Source organism: Dasypus novemcinctus, chromosome 23 (genome assembly GCF_030445035.2).
Source record: "Dasypus novemcinctus isolate mDasNov1 chromosome 23, mDasNov1.1.hap2, whole genome shotgun sequence".
Classification (NCBI taxonomy): Eukaryota; Metazoa; Chordata; class Mammalia; order Cingulata; family Dasypodidae; genus Dasypus; species Dasypus novemcinctus.
The window spans coordinates 47,385,076-47,398,931 of record NC_080695.1 but is presented as its reverse complement, the minus strand read 5'-3'; the positions used below and the strand labels follow the sequence as shown (position 1 = coordinate 47,398,931).

The window sequence follows — 13,856 nt, the reverse complement described above, 5'->3', positions numbered from 1 at the left end:
CACTTCGTCATGTATTTTCCCACACAGGAAAATTGTGTCAGAGCCATTAAAAGAGAGGAAAAACATCAATTTTCTCAACTATTAGAGTATTCCATGGCTATTTGAATCATGGGATTTTAAGCTGGAGGGCAACTTTGCAGTCTTCCATATTGATCCCTTTGACAGAGGTTATTTATATTAGCAGAAATAGGTCAGCACCCTTCGGCTCTAGTTTTATCTAGCTTTAAAGAGAACATGACTGCAATTCTAAAACGATACAGCAAACTGTATAACAAAATTTAACAAAATGCATTGTGTTACGTTTTGTTAAAATGCATGAGTGATGTGTGAATGTGTGTGCGTGTGCTTGTGTTAATACCACAAAGGCACGTTAAATCAGGAGTGAGACCATCCAATGAGGGTTAGGTTGTGTTGAATATAATTTCATTTGATTCTCCTCCCATGGAAATGGCAAGCCATTTTTGATCGCTTTTTCTCTTTCTTAGCCTTGTTTTTGTGTATTAGAGGACTCATTTCTCCAATGGACTTTCTTGTTATTATAATTATTTTTCAAGCAAATACAAGAATGAGAACAAGCCTGCTCATTTTATCTACAGAGTATAACTCAGAAGGGAATGTGTTGATGGTTCAAACAAAGTTCGGAATTAGTTGTTCTTTTTGTGACATGGGTCTATGAAAAAATTTTAGTCAAAAAACAATTTTGTAAGGAGGGATACCATGTCCTGTGGACACTTTCCCGGACGACTAGCCCTGGCTTTCAAGAGGTGTTTTTATGGCCTTCACTTGGGTTGGCGCTTTGAAGAGAGAATAGTGTGCCTGGCTTTCTGTTTTGTGAGATTGTCCTAGGGAGAAGCACAATGGAGTCACGGGAAAAAGGTGTGTATATGTGGGAAATAGGGAAAAAGAAAGGGAAGGAAAGGTTTGTGTTGACTTTCTACTTTAATGTTTCCTGTTTCTGCATTTATTAGCATAATTTTCCAAGCACCCTGTTTATCACACAGGGCATAACTTTAGAAAATCAAATAACGAGAGGCATGCCACTCCAGCCTTTGAGGTGTGTTCTTTTTATCCTGGAGGTCCCCTCTCCATTCCACTGGATGCAGCGGGCTGGATAGCGACAGGCACCCCGAGGGCGCTCCTGGCACCCAAAGGCACCACACACAGATCCCGGCCTCCCTCGCGCATTTCCTTAGGGAAGGCCCAACTCTAAAGCTCCTGCAAACACCAGGTCTGTGGGGGCCCCGCGACACGGCCCCTCGGGGCAACTCGGGCAGAACAGGGCAGCCCTCGAGTTGGCCAAAAGCTGGCCAGGTGCTGCCCCTGGGACGCACACGGGCACCCTCCCAGGCAGAGGAGTGCCCCCGTAACTGCCCTCGACCCCCTGGCGTCATCCGGGGCACACACAGGAAAGGCGCCTGCGGCGGCGCGTAGGGGACGCCGGGAACGGGAACAGCGCCGCCGCTCCCCGCGGGCGCCTGAGGCACAACCCGCAGCGCTCCAGGGGCCCAGGAGGGGCCGGCGAGGCGCGTTCCCGCAGCAACAGCGAGACCACCCCGCCGCGGAGAGCGGCCGAGCGGGAACACAGAGCCAGGACAGGCGAACGAGGGATGGCCACAGGCGGAGGGCCGGATCCGCGCCCCTGCCCGTCCCCGCACCCGCCAAGCAGGTGGGGAAGAGGCGAGGGCCCGCGGGCAGAGCGCGGGGAGCGGTCCCGTTCCCCATCGATGTCGGTCCCGAGTCCCGCGCGGCTCAGGCCCGGCCAGGGACTGCACAGCACCACCGCATCCGTCACGCGGAGGGTGTGTTCTAGTATGACAGACTCGTTTCTTATGGTTTTGAATACTCTTTTCCTTTGGACACCTCTAGATTTTTCCCTTGAAGGCCTGTATTATGTGGAGGATTCGAGCAGTCGGATACTCTACATATAAGATGTGAAAACAGAAAACTCACTCTTACAGACTATGCAAGTATCATCTTTAAGGTAAACTTCAAATTCCATTTTCAAATAACTGTGACTTAAAAGCTCTTGTCCTTTTGCAAATGATTTTTAGTGCTTTAAATTTCTTTAGCAGTTGTGCTTATGATGTTTATTGACCTGGCACAATTTCTTATATAGCGTTTCTCCGTCTAGTTGTGGGAAGTTCCATAGTATAATGTAGCTTCACCAAAAAGGCAACACCATAAAATTCATTCTAATGTTGGTAAATTATGTCTGATTTTCTGTAAATAAAACTTACACCGACTTATTTAATTCTAAAGGATATTGTGGAAGAATGGCATCCTATTACTGTAAATTCTCAACTTCAAACACTTGTTCCCTCTTTCATATTTCCAATACATCCTATATGTAACTCTTTATAAAATTCAGGTGTGTTAGAAATTAAAACAAAACTACTCCATTTATAGCATATTACAGTTTATAGAGTACTATAAATTAACTTATTTAATTTTCATTACAATCTTGATGAGTAGGAAGTGCTTCATTCCGTTATCAAGATGTGACTCTGGAAACAATTACGAAATAATTACACAAAGTCCTTATGTTTATGTGACAAAATGAGTTATGGAATCGTGATTTTCAGATACTTTCCAGTTCTTTCCTCTACGTAATGTTTACTTCACTCCCATTATGGTGTGACTTTGTCTAACACTAGGTTTTGTTCAGTTCTGGTAGTTTGGGGAGTCAATGCTAGGAATTATCCAGCAATGTTGAAAAAAGTCTTTGCCATTTATTGTCTTTCTTGCTCTCAGTTTCTCTTCAGCTGCTTACTTGACTTTTGTTCTGAGACATTATACAGTGGAGGATATGAAAATAATAAACAAATCAAGGAAAACAGAAATGTAAATTTCTGGATTTCTTCTAATCTGCTAACTGAAGAAAGGGTCGACATTAGTTAGGGTTCTCTAGGGAAACAGAATCAGCAAGGGATATCTGTCAATAGTAAGAGATTTATCAGAGTCTCTTATGGAGCCCTGGGTATGCACAAGTCCAGGTTCTGCAGGCAAAATGCAACCAGGAGCTCCGATGGAAGTCCAACGAAAATTCTTGATGAGGTCTGGGAGATGCTGTCTGTCCAAAGACGAGCTAGGAAATTATCTCTCAATGCTGGAATCACTTCCTCTTTTAAGGGATTCAACTGATTGGGTTAAGTGTCACTCATTGCTGATGGTAATCTCCCTGATTGATGTAATTATAACCAGCTATCTATGATCTACCACTGCAGTAAACTCAATGGTCACTAAAGTCCATAAATGCCCTTGTAATTACAATTCGCCCAGTGCTTCCTTGACCAAACATCTGGGCAAGTTACACAATAGCCTTAACCATCACAGGGTCTAACCGTCTTAGTCTTTTATTCTGGAGCATGGTATCTTTATTATTTTGAAAACATGAAAAAACAAATACATATGTAGTAACTAACAACTGTGAATACTGAGTTCTTTCTTTCTTTGAAATTTTTCTCATAGTAGAGATGTCTGTAAATGATATTACTAGGTCAAATGGTATAAGTGATTTTTTATAGCTCTATTCAAATTGCTTTCACAAAAGATTATTGCAAATGATATTCCCATAAACAAATGATCCAATTGACTCACTAGCATTGAATATTGTTAAATATAAAGAGGAAAATGCCATTTCACTGAGCTATTAAATAAGAAAAATCTATTAATTATAAAACCTCATAACTCCATAGGATAATTAATGTCTACGTTTTTACCAAACACCTAACAGCAACTACACTGATCTTTCAAATTTCAAGTCCACTTAGTAGCTCTACTTGATATCTTTCCATGGGGCTCCTACGTTGTTCTTTTTGTTGGTTGGTTGATTTTTTTGAGATTTATTAATTTATTTATTTCTCCTCCCCCCCTCCCCACTACTGTCTGCGCTCTGTGTCCATTCACTGTATTATTCTGTGTCTGCTTGTATTCTCATTAGGTGGCTCTGGGAACCAGTTCTGTGACCTTATGGAGTGGGAGAGAGGCAATCATTCTCTTGTACCACCTCTGTTCCCTGATCAGCTTCGTCTCTTATTATCTTTCCTCTGTGTCTCTTTTTGTTACATCATCTTGCTGCGCCAGCTCTCCACATGGGCCAGCACTCCCGCGCAGGGCAGCATTCCTGTTTGGGGCAGTAATCTGCACAGGCCAGCACTCCGTGTGGACCAGCTCACCCCATGGGCCAGCTTGCCTTCACCAGGAGGCCCTGGGCATCAAACCCTGGACCTCCTATATGGTAGATGGGGGCCCAATTGCCTCAGCCACATCTGCTTCCCACATTGGTTTTATAATAAAATCCAGTCCACTTAGTATGATATGCACTCCAATTCTTCTTCCAGGAAAACAGAAGTCTAATTTCTGGGTATATCCAAATCCCATACTCTGTATTTCAGTCTTAAAGAACTACTTAATATTCCTCTGCCTTAGACGTTTTCATATGTCCATCAATTTTGCATATTCAGCTATTTTGTTCCTTTTGCCATAGCCTCACCTCTTCCAACTCTCTTTTGTCAGGAAATTGATGCAGAAAATTATACTCCAAACCCTGAGAAATGCCTGGCACAAATCAAAGAGCATAAAGTTTTTCAGCATTTATTTTAAAATTTCAAAGCTACACATTCACCAATGTTGATCATCTGATAAAAGAACTTAAATATAAAATTAAAATTTCCTTTTTACTTTATTCTCCCTATGAAAGGCCTCTCTAGCAGTCGCTTGCATCCTTTATATTACTACTCTATATTCAGTTGATAGTGAGTAAAATAATGGATTACCTCTTGTTCTTTTTAAATTGTGTGTTGCCTGGGCTTCAGAATCATTGATTTGTTTTCAGCAGGAATACAGGAAAGGAGAAGCTGAGCACAATTTCCTCTGGAGTCGGTTCTGCACACTGTGGCTTCGTTGTTGTATTAGAAGTGAATTCTCTGTCACCTTTATGTATAACAGCATACTCTAAAAGATGATACAGTGGGCTTCTACTGCTTAAATTTTCATTCCATTGTACCAGAGTAGATAGGGGAAAATTGTCTGCAGGGTGTCTCTATTACTTGCAAGATGATGTGATCAACAGGAAATTGCACCTAATTTATGGATACATTTTTGAATCACACAGATTGCAAGTAGCACTTATTATCTATCATCTTACCTAGAATTTATTTTGGAGCACACAAAGGACTTAATGATAAAGTATAATAAAGTATATGTTATAAAAATGTTGTACTGATGGTAATTGCTAATTTAGTGATTCTACAAGTATTTTTTCAAGAAATAAAATCAAATAAATCTCACTATTATGGATGTACCAGACAAACTAAAAACTAAAGGAAACAACTATGTATTTCTTCCTTAGAAGCACTTTGTTTAGCATGGTCCTATATTTCACTTTTAAACTAAAAGGGAAAAGTAGGGATATTTGTATCAGGCATTCCTTATAGGCTCTTTTTTATTATCCTCTGTATTACTGACTTTTTTATTAAATTCATTCAGTATACTTTCTAAGTTAAACATTGTCAAATTCATTTTTGGTATGTGTCATATTACTTCTAAAGGACATAGTAAGTCTTCATAAATGCATGTTTTTATAATCCTGCTGTATTGTTTGTTTTTTCAAGATGTTAATTGGGAAATTCATTTTTAAAAAACTATCTTTAGAAATAAAAAGCTATTTTTAATCATAGTTTTTCTATAAATTTTAGATGAATTTAATGTCATAATTTGATTTTGTTTCTTTGTTTATTTCAGACTATGAGTTACAGAACTGCCCAGATCCTCCTCCGTTTCAAAATGGGTATATGATCAGTTCAGATTATGGTGTTAGACAATCAATATCTTTTGAGTATTATCCTGGGTACATTTTAATAGTCCATCCAGTCCTCACTTGTCAGCACATTATCAACAGAATTTGGGACTATTGTTTTCCAAGATGTGATGGTAAGTTAATAATTTTTCTTGGGAGCAATTCATGTTCTTAGTATGTTAACACATTAAATATTAAAATGAGCATATTCAAGAATTCATTAATTTACTTAAATATTTATTGAGACTCTTTTGCTAAACTGAGCCTATTTGGTATTTCAGGAACACACCAAATGCCAGTGAGCTTAAAAAATAAAGCCCTGGTACTCCAGGGCATTATAAGGGTGTATCAGTTTGATATATTTATGAATTCCAAAAATAGATATTGGATTATGTTTGTAATCTGGTCTGTACATGGGCATGATAAAGTTATGATTTGGGCTTTGATTGGACCATGTCATTAGGGCATTGCGGCCATCTCTTGATGGGTGGGGACTCACAGATAAAAGGCATGGCAAAGGACAGAGTTGAGGGTTTTTTGATGTTGGAGTTCTGAAGTTGGAGTTTGATGCTGAAGCCTTAAGCTGGAGCCGTAGGAAGTAAGCCTAGAGAGGAAAGAGAAGCAAGCCCCAGGAAGGGAGGAACCCAGGAAGCCTCAACCTTCGCAGATATCAGCAGCGATCTTGCCCCAACAGGTGAAAATAGCCTGGTGAGGAAAGTAACTTATGCTTTATGGTCTGGTAACTGTAAGCTCCTTCTCCAAATAATTACCCTTTATAAAAGCCAACCAGTTTCTGGTATTTTGCATTAACACCCCTTTGGCTGACTAATACAAAGGGTAACAAAATAATAAACACAATTTTTGGGGTATTTTCCACTATTTTACTTATTGCTAATTTTATACATTTATGATGCATGTGTATATGTATGAATAATTAATATTTTAAAGTGGTGTTATACTGTACAGAGTTTTACAACTTTTCTTTCTCTTTAACTGTGGTTGGCTCTGAATAAACTATGGTTGTCGACACTGTTGACAAGCCAAAGTCCTTTCTTAAAATGAATTATATTATTCCTGATTGGTTAGTCTTCTCAGATTTTGATTAGTATATAAGGGCAAGTTTACGGTAAAACAGTCTTCAAAGACTCCAACTCTGTAGAATTCATAAGAATCTCAGAGAAAAATATAGATATCTTGAACAACTCCTTGGCATCTTTTTAAAAAATTTACCAAGTCAATTAACATTCAAGAATTCTGAGCCTTAAGTAATCAATCTAAAAATATAGTTTGCAAAGTGAAATATGAAGCTTTTTTGTATTTATACAGTAAAAATATTTCCTATTCTGTCATATAAGAATCTGTTATACAAAGTTAGTATATTATAACCTTACCTAAAAAATATGATCTAAAACTGTGATATCCATTCAAATAAATTAAAAAAAAATGTCTGAAAGTGACTTAAGACATTCAAGACATTATTATTTTTGCCAGTAACACAATTTTACAGAAGTCTCATTTTTAAAAAGTAGTTATAATTGTTAAAATATGGTTAAGAAGACAGTGGGGTTTATTAATTTTCTAATTTCAATTTGGTATTTAAATTTGCATCCAGAATTCAAATATAATTTAAAAATTTTAGTTCATTGATCTAATAAGTCATTGGAATATCTGCGTGAGATACTGTTTAGGACATTTTTATTTAATATTGTCACAGTATACTTTAAGATACATAATATCTATAGGGGGAACTCTGTAGGCAGAGTTAACTATTAGAGTAACTAGTAAGTTGAAATAACTATGTTAGCAGCTTCCTTTAGATTGACCCATTTTATAAAGGGAGACCAATTTGATTCCATTACAGGAGAAATCCAACTAGCCAAAATAATATTATTATGCACGTATTTTTAAATGAGCATTTACCAAACTGATTGGCAAATATAGGAAAAGGTCTTTCCAATGGTTCAGAATGAAAATGACTATAAAAGAAATGGAACTCTTAAGTTTCTTACCTGTATTCATCAATAATGCTCTTAAAACTCTCCTTAAAGTAGTTATTACAGCTTTGTTGAAATTCGGGGTGAAACTGGCACATGAACAGTCGAAAGATATAAGTCTCTTGGACATACAACTAACAATTCTACTACTAAGTGTAGGTTCAGATAGAGGGGCAACAGAGCCATGTGCAGGGAAAACACAACTGAGTTGAACCCTATCACACTGGGGAGTGTAAATTCCAAAGTAAGTCCCCCTGACAGGGTGCCAACCTCCTGGGCTGCCTGCCCTACCTATAGTGTCTGGATGTCTCCAGAGCCCTCAGGAGCCCCACTATTTAATTTTTTTAAAATATGGCTATCATTACTCTAAGATCTGTTGTCTTGTATGTACAGTGACATTTGTTTCCATTTATTCACCCAGAGTCAGATTTTTTTCATTTTTTTCAAAGAAGCTTTAGGTTCCAGAAAAGTCACGTACAGAATATACGTGATTCCCATTTACCCATTGTGCGTTTTCTACTTTCTCCTATTAATAACATCTTAGCATGGATGGTATATTTGTGGCAATTGATATATAAATATTGAAACGTTGCTACTAACCATTATCAATGATTTACATTGTGTGTTACATTTCGAACCATACGCTTTTATAAATTTGGATAAGTTTGATGTGATCTGTATCCATCCTTGCAAAATCATGTAGTACAATTCAAATTCCATCCCTCCCTTTACACCAGGCCATTACATGACATGGTAGAATCAAAGCCCTAAGCATGATTTAATGAAGTGAAAATGAAACCTCTGAATTTAATATATCCAAAGGGGCATCATGCCTAACAAACAGAGTAGTTTACAACTAGAATATTTCTTTTTGGAATTCATAAATAATATCAAACTGCCAAACCCACATATTTAAGAAGATATGTGTTCCAAAATGTATTATAATGTTAAATTTATTTACCATAGCTTGAATCACTCTGGTCAATAATTTCTGCAGTAGACATTTATATCATGGAAAGAATAGATTAATTTTAATTGTTAAGTACTATCAAAATCAGGAAGTCAATGGTATTCTCAAGCAGGTAAAAACTAATTTGATACTCTCTGACATTACACACAACCAGATACATATAAAATGCTAAGTTTCTGTACTTTGCTTCTGTACACATTCAGGACTTGGTCAAATTATATGCTTTTAAAATAATTCAAATATTTTGCATCATATGTTCCAAAGACAGATGCAATCAATGTGCTTGTGGGTATATGTAGCTACATACAGCATGATTTTTAGAATGCTGAAATAATAAGTGGAGGAAGAAATTTCTGAAATAGCAACTGCCAAATAAAAGTTGAAGCAGTTAGTGAATGGTTATAAAGTACCCGTTAGAAATCATTGAGTAATTAATTGAAATTGAGGACCAAAATTATTGAGGCCACTTACATATTGCATTACAGTTGAGCTATCATGTTAAGATTATACTGAGAGTGGATGTAGCTCAGGGGTTTGGGATCCAGCATCCCATGTACAAGATCCTGAAATCATTCCTCTGCACTTCATTTAGGAAAAGTATGTAGGCACTTACTTTCCCATGTGTGGTAGATTTCGAACATGGAAGTGGTGATCTAACTTAAGTTATTCCAGCCCTTAGTCATTTGAGATATACCATACTTTCTGGATATGAAAAAGCCATCCCTCCTATGTCTGTTCTGCTTTTTTTTTTAAGATTTCTTTCTTTCTTTCTTTCTCTCCCCTCCCCCCCCTGCCCGATTTTCTGTTCTCTGTGTCTATTTGGTGCATCGTCTTCTTTGTATGCTTCTGTTGTTGTCAGTGTCACGGGAATCTGGGTTTTTTTGCTGTGTTGTCTTGTATCAGCTCTCTGTGTGGGCGGCACCATTTCTGGACAGGTTGCACTTTCTTTAGCCCTGGGCAGCTCTCCTTACGGGGTGCACTCCTTGTGCGTGGGGCTCCCTTACGCGGGGACACCCCTGCGTGGCACGGCACTCTTGTGTGCCTCAGCACTGCTCATGGGCCAGCTCCACACGGGTCAAGGAGGCTGGGGGTTTGAACCGCTGACCTCCCATGTGGTAGATGGACGCCCTATTCACTGGGCCAAGTCTGCTTCCCTGTTCTGTATTTCTGATCATTGGTATATTTCAGCATGATAAAATGGTTTTATTTTATAATACTGAACTTCTGTATTCTTTCTTACAGAAACAACACATCTCTTCATTTCAACACTCTTCTCTATTCTACATCTAGTGATTTCTTTTTGAACTCACATTCAATGTAGTCGTCTACTTCCACTGGACACGAGAGGGCTCCATGGCATTAGTCTCTGTCTTCAGGCATATGTCATCCACAATTTTGTATTGAGTGAATTTCCTGAATCTCAAGTTTCACCAAGTTAAGTCCCTTCTTAAATTCCTTCAGTGAGTCCTCATTATCCTCAAAATAAATTTCAAACCCTCACTCTAATATAGACATTTTATAACATGATTTGTATCCATATTTCCAACCTCTTCTCTCCCCATGTCATTCCCCAATCAAAATAAAAAATACCAAAAAAAAAAAAAAAATCATTACCCCCCCATCCAGCAACTTGGCTCCTAGTTGAGAATGTAGATTCAAAGACTGTCTTGAAATCACAAACCATGTGAATTTTGCTATTTTGCCTACTAAGGCATATGCCAAAATTTTTAGCCTTTTAGAGCTGTATTACTCCTTTGCTTTTACACATGATATTGTTGTAATGTGTCCTGACCTGATTTTCACTCAAGATGCTAATATCAGTTTTTCCTTAAGAGAAGCACCCAGTGCCACATTCTCTTTAAGGTATCCAACACTCTCTGTTCTCACTCTCATCAAACCCACTATAAATTCACCTCCTTGTTCTTACAAGAAAACCCAGTTTATTACTAAAAAATGCATTTCATCCATCATGATAGATCACCCTTATCTGTGAGAATACCTGCTATAAACTTGTCATTTCCTCTTTCTTCAAAGTATGAGTGCCTAGTGTGGTTCATAATATTTGAGGTTGTTATGCATCACACACCTTTGGTTCAATTTTGTCCTACCTTATTTAGAGTACATCTCATTCTCTCACTACCCCACCACTCTTCAGAGTGAACAGCTCCCACTCTACTTTCTCATGCATAACTTTATGCATGCTCAAATCACAGCGACCATAAAATTCCTCTCCCTAACATGCATCTCTCTATAGCAACCTGGCAATATCACCCCCATATCTCATCTAATTATCTCACAGAATATTTTTCAGAAACACTTGCTGTAATCATTTTCTCACCTCCTGTTAAGTATTCAAGCACTTCTATTTGCTTTCAAATTCGTCACTCAAATCTTCTCTGCTGAAAAAAAAATCCATTCATCAGAATTATTTTCTAACCTATAAACCTGGCCATGTAATTTGAGTACTTCAGATCCTATGGCAAAAATAGATCAAATTGGAGGCCACTCAAGGATGTAAAATGCTTTTCATGATGTGGCTTCTCAAATTTATCATCATATTTCTGCCATACTTTTTGCCATGTCCTTTTTGTTTTGTTTTTTTTTTTTTTTATTAATTTTTTTATTTTTTATTGACTTTGTAATAATATTACATTAAAAATATATATGTGAGGTCCCATTCAACCCCACCCCCCCACCCCCCCTCTCCGCCCCCCCAACAACACTCGTTCCCATCATCATGACACATCCTTTGGATTTGGTAAGTACATCTTTGGGCACCTCTGCACCTCATATACATTGGTTCACATCATGGCCCATACTCTCCTCTATTCCATCATGATGGCCCTGTGAGGATTTACAATGTCCGGTGATTACCTCTGAAGCACCATCCAGGGCAGCTCCATGTCCCGAAGACGCCTCCACCTCTCATCTCTTCCTGCCTTTCCCCATACCCTTTGTCCATTATGTCCACTTTTCCCAATCCAATGCCACCTCTTCTATGTGGACACTGGATTGGTTGTGTCCATTGCACCTTTATGTCAAGAGGAGGCTCAGATTCCACCTGGATGCTGGATGCAATCCTCCCATTTTCCGTTGTAATCACTCTAGGCTCCATGGTGTGGTGGTTGTCCTTCTTCACCTCCATCTTAGCTGAGTGTGGTAAGTCCAATAAATCAGATTGTAGGTGCTGGAGTCTGTTGAGGCTCAGGATCTGGCTATCACATTGTCAGTCCAGAGATTCAAATCCCCTAAATATATCTTAAACCCCAACATTAACTGCACCTCCAGCACATTAGCATGAAAGTCTTATGAAGGGAGATCCCATCTGAGTCCAGATTCATCACACATAAACACCATTTCCAAAGAGGGGCCATCTGCCCTGGTAGTTAACCCCATCGGCCATGACCATAACTCCCATGGGTCTCTTTAGCCCTCAAAGGAACCAATATCTGGGGGTTGTATCTGCTTTATCTGTCTCTCTGACTCTGCTCAGTTGTGCATGAGGGCAAACCTTCTGCCAGCCTCCAGACTCTTTTTTAGAAACTCGTAGCCATATAAACTCATTTCTCCTTTCCATTTCCCCCTTACTTTAGGTCAAACAGCATTTTAAAGTCATGGTATTTTATGTAGACATGGATATTCTGCTGATCCGCATTGAACCTTCCGTATAAGGTCCTTTTCCAGTTGCATCATCAGTTGGTAGTTGATAGTGGTCCCTCGTTGCCAGGGAGGCTCATCCCCGGGTGTCATGTCCCACGCTGGGGGGAAGGCATTGCATTTACATGCTGAGTTTGCCATGTCCTTTTTGGTTGTTTGTTTATAACTCTTCCTAATTCTGATAGAATACCCGTTTATTCCATAATAGTCCCTGCTTCCTCAACTTGTTCTGATTGAAATGTCTGCCGCAAAATTATTTTGCATGGTGAAGTTTTTTCTCTGTATTTAAGAAGTGATATCTTCAGGGGAATACTCCTCTCATTTGATGTGGTACTAGGTAGTCTATATTTGTAACTCCATTGCATTCCTGGACACAGTGATAATGCCATTGGCCTTTTATTGTACCCTCTGTATTACTTTGTCTTGAATAGTTTTTAGTCATCTCCTTCTTGAGGTTACTTCAAATTAAAGCCTGCATCTGAAGCATCACCAGCAGGGGTTGGTAAATATTTTTGGTAAAGGGACAGGCAGTAAATATTTTAGGCTTTGTGATCACATAGTCTTTGTTGCAGCTACAAACTCTGACATGTTAGCACAAAAATAACCATAGACAATACATAAATAAATGAGCTTGGCTATGTTCCAATAAAACTTTATATACAGACACTGAAATCTGAGTTTCCTACAGTTTTCTCCTGCATGAAATATTATGCTTCCTTTTATTTTTTAACCCTTTAAATTTTGGATAACAATTTTAACTCTCAGTTCTTACAGAAACAAGCAATACATTATATTTGGCCTGCTTGCCTCTTTTATATGTCATTCCTGAATTTCACAAAAAACCTAGCTCCATATGGGAACTTTAAAATGCCTGCTGAATGAATGAAGGAATCAAATGTATCTGTCTAAGTTAAAAAAGTACTGATAGTTGAGGCATAAACACATGAAGCAATTATGTTTGGACTCCCAGGCCATGCTTTTATTACTCTCAGAGCTAGAAATGGTCTTGTATACCCCTCATCTTCAAAAGTATTGGAGTGAATTAAGGGTAAAACAAAACTTGATTGTACCAACAGAGAGAGCATTTAACAAAATCCAACACCCATTCAAGATAAGCAGACCAAATGAACTACCTAAATGAGATAAATCCCACCTACAAAAACTCCACAAATACCAATGCAGGAGAAAACTAAGATCAAAACAACACGAGGATGGAGATTCTAACTATTGCTATTTAACCTTGCACTGGAGGTTGTAGACAGGGAAATGAAGCAAGAAGTTGCTTTCTCTGGCCCTGTACAAGCTGCAACCAGACAACGTAGATATGGACAAAGACGACCCATCTGGTGAATTCTGTGCTTTAGAGTTGGTGGGGCTGAGTAGGAATCCCGTGATCCCCAAACCACTGCACTCTTTATGCAAAGTATGGGACACACCT

At 38.6% G+C, this 13,856-nt stretch overlaps 1 long non-coding RNA gene across 1 annotated transcript; it reads left to right on the top strand.

Moving 5' to 3' along the window:
* The first annotated feature begins 1,484 nt into the window (after positions 1 to 1,484).
* Positions 1,485 to 12,905, top strand: LOC131275595 (uncharacterized). The gene is made up of 4 exons (XR_011647211.1): positions 1,485 to 1,666; positions 1,867 to 1,981; positions 5,743 to 5,931; positions 10,004 to 12,905. It is a non-coding gene; the product is annotated as an uncharacterized lncRNA (long non-coding RNA).
* Positions 12,906 to 13,856: the final 951 nt, after the last annotated feature.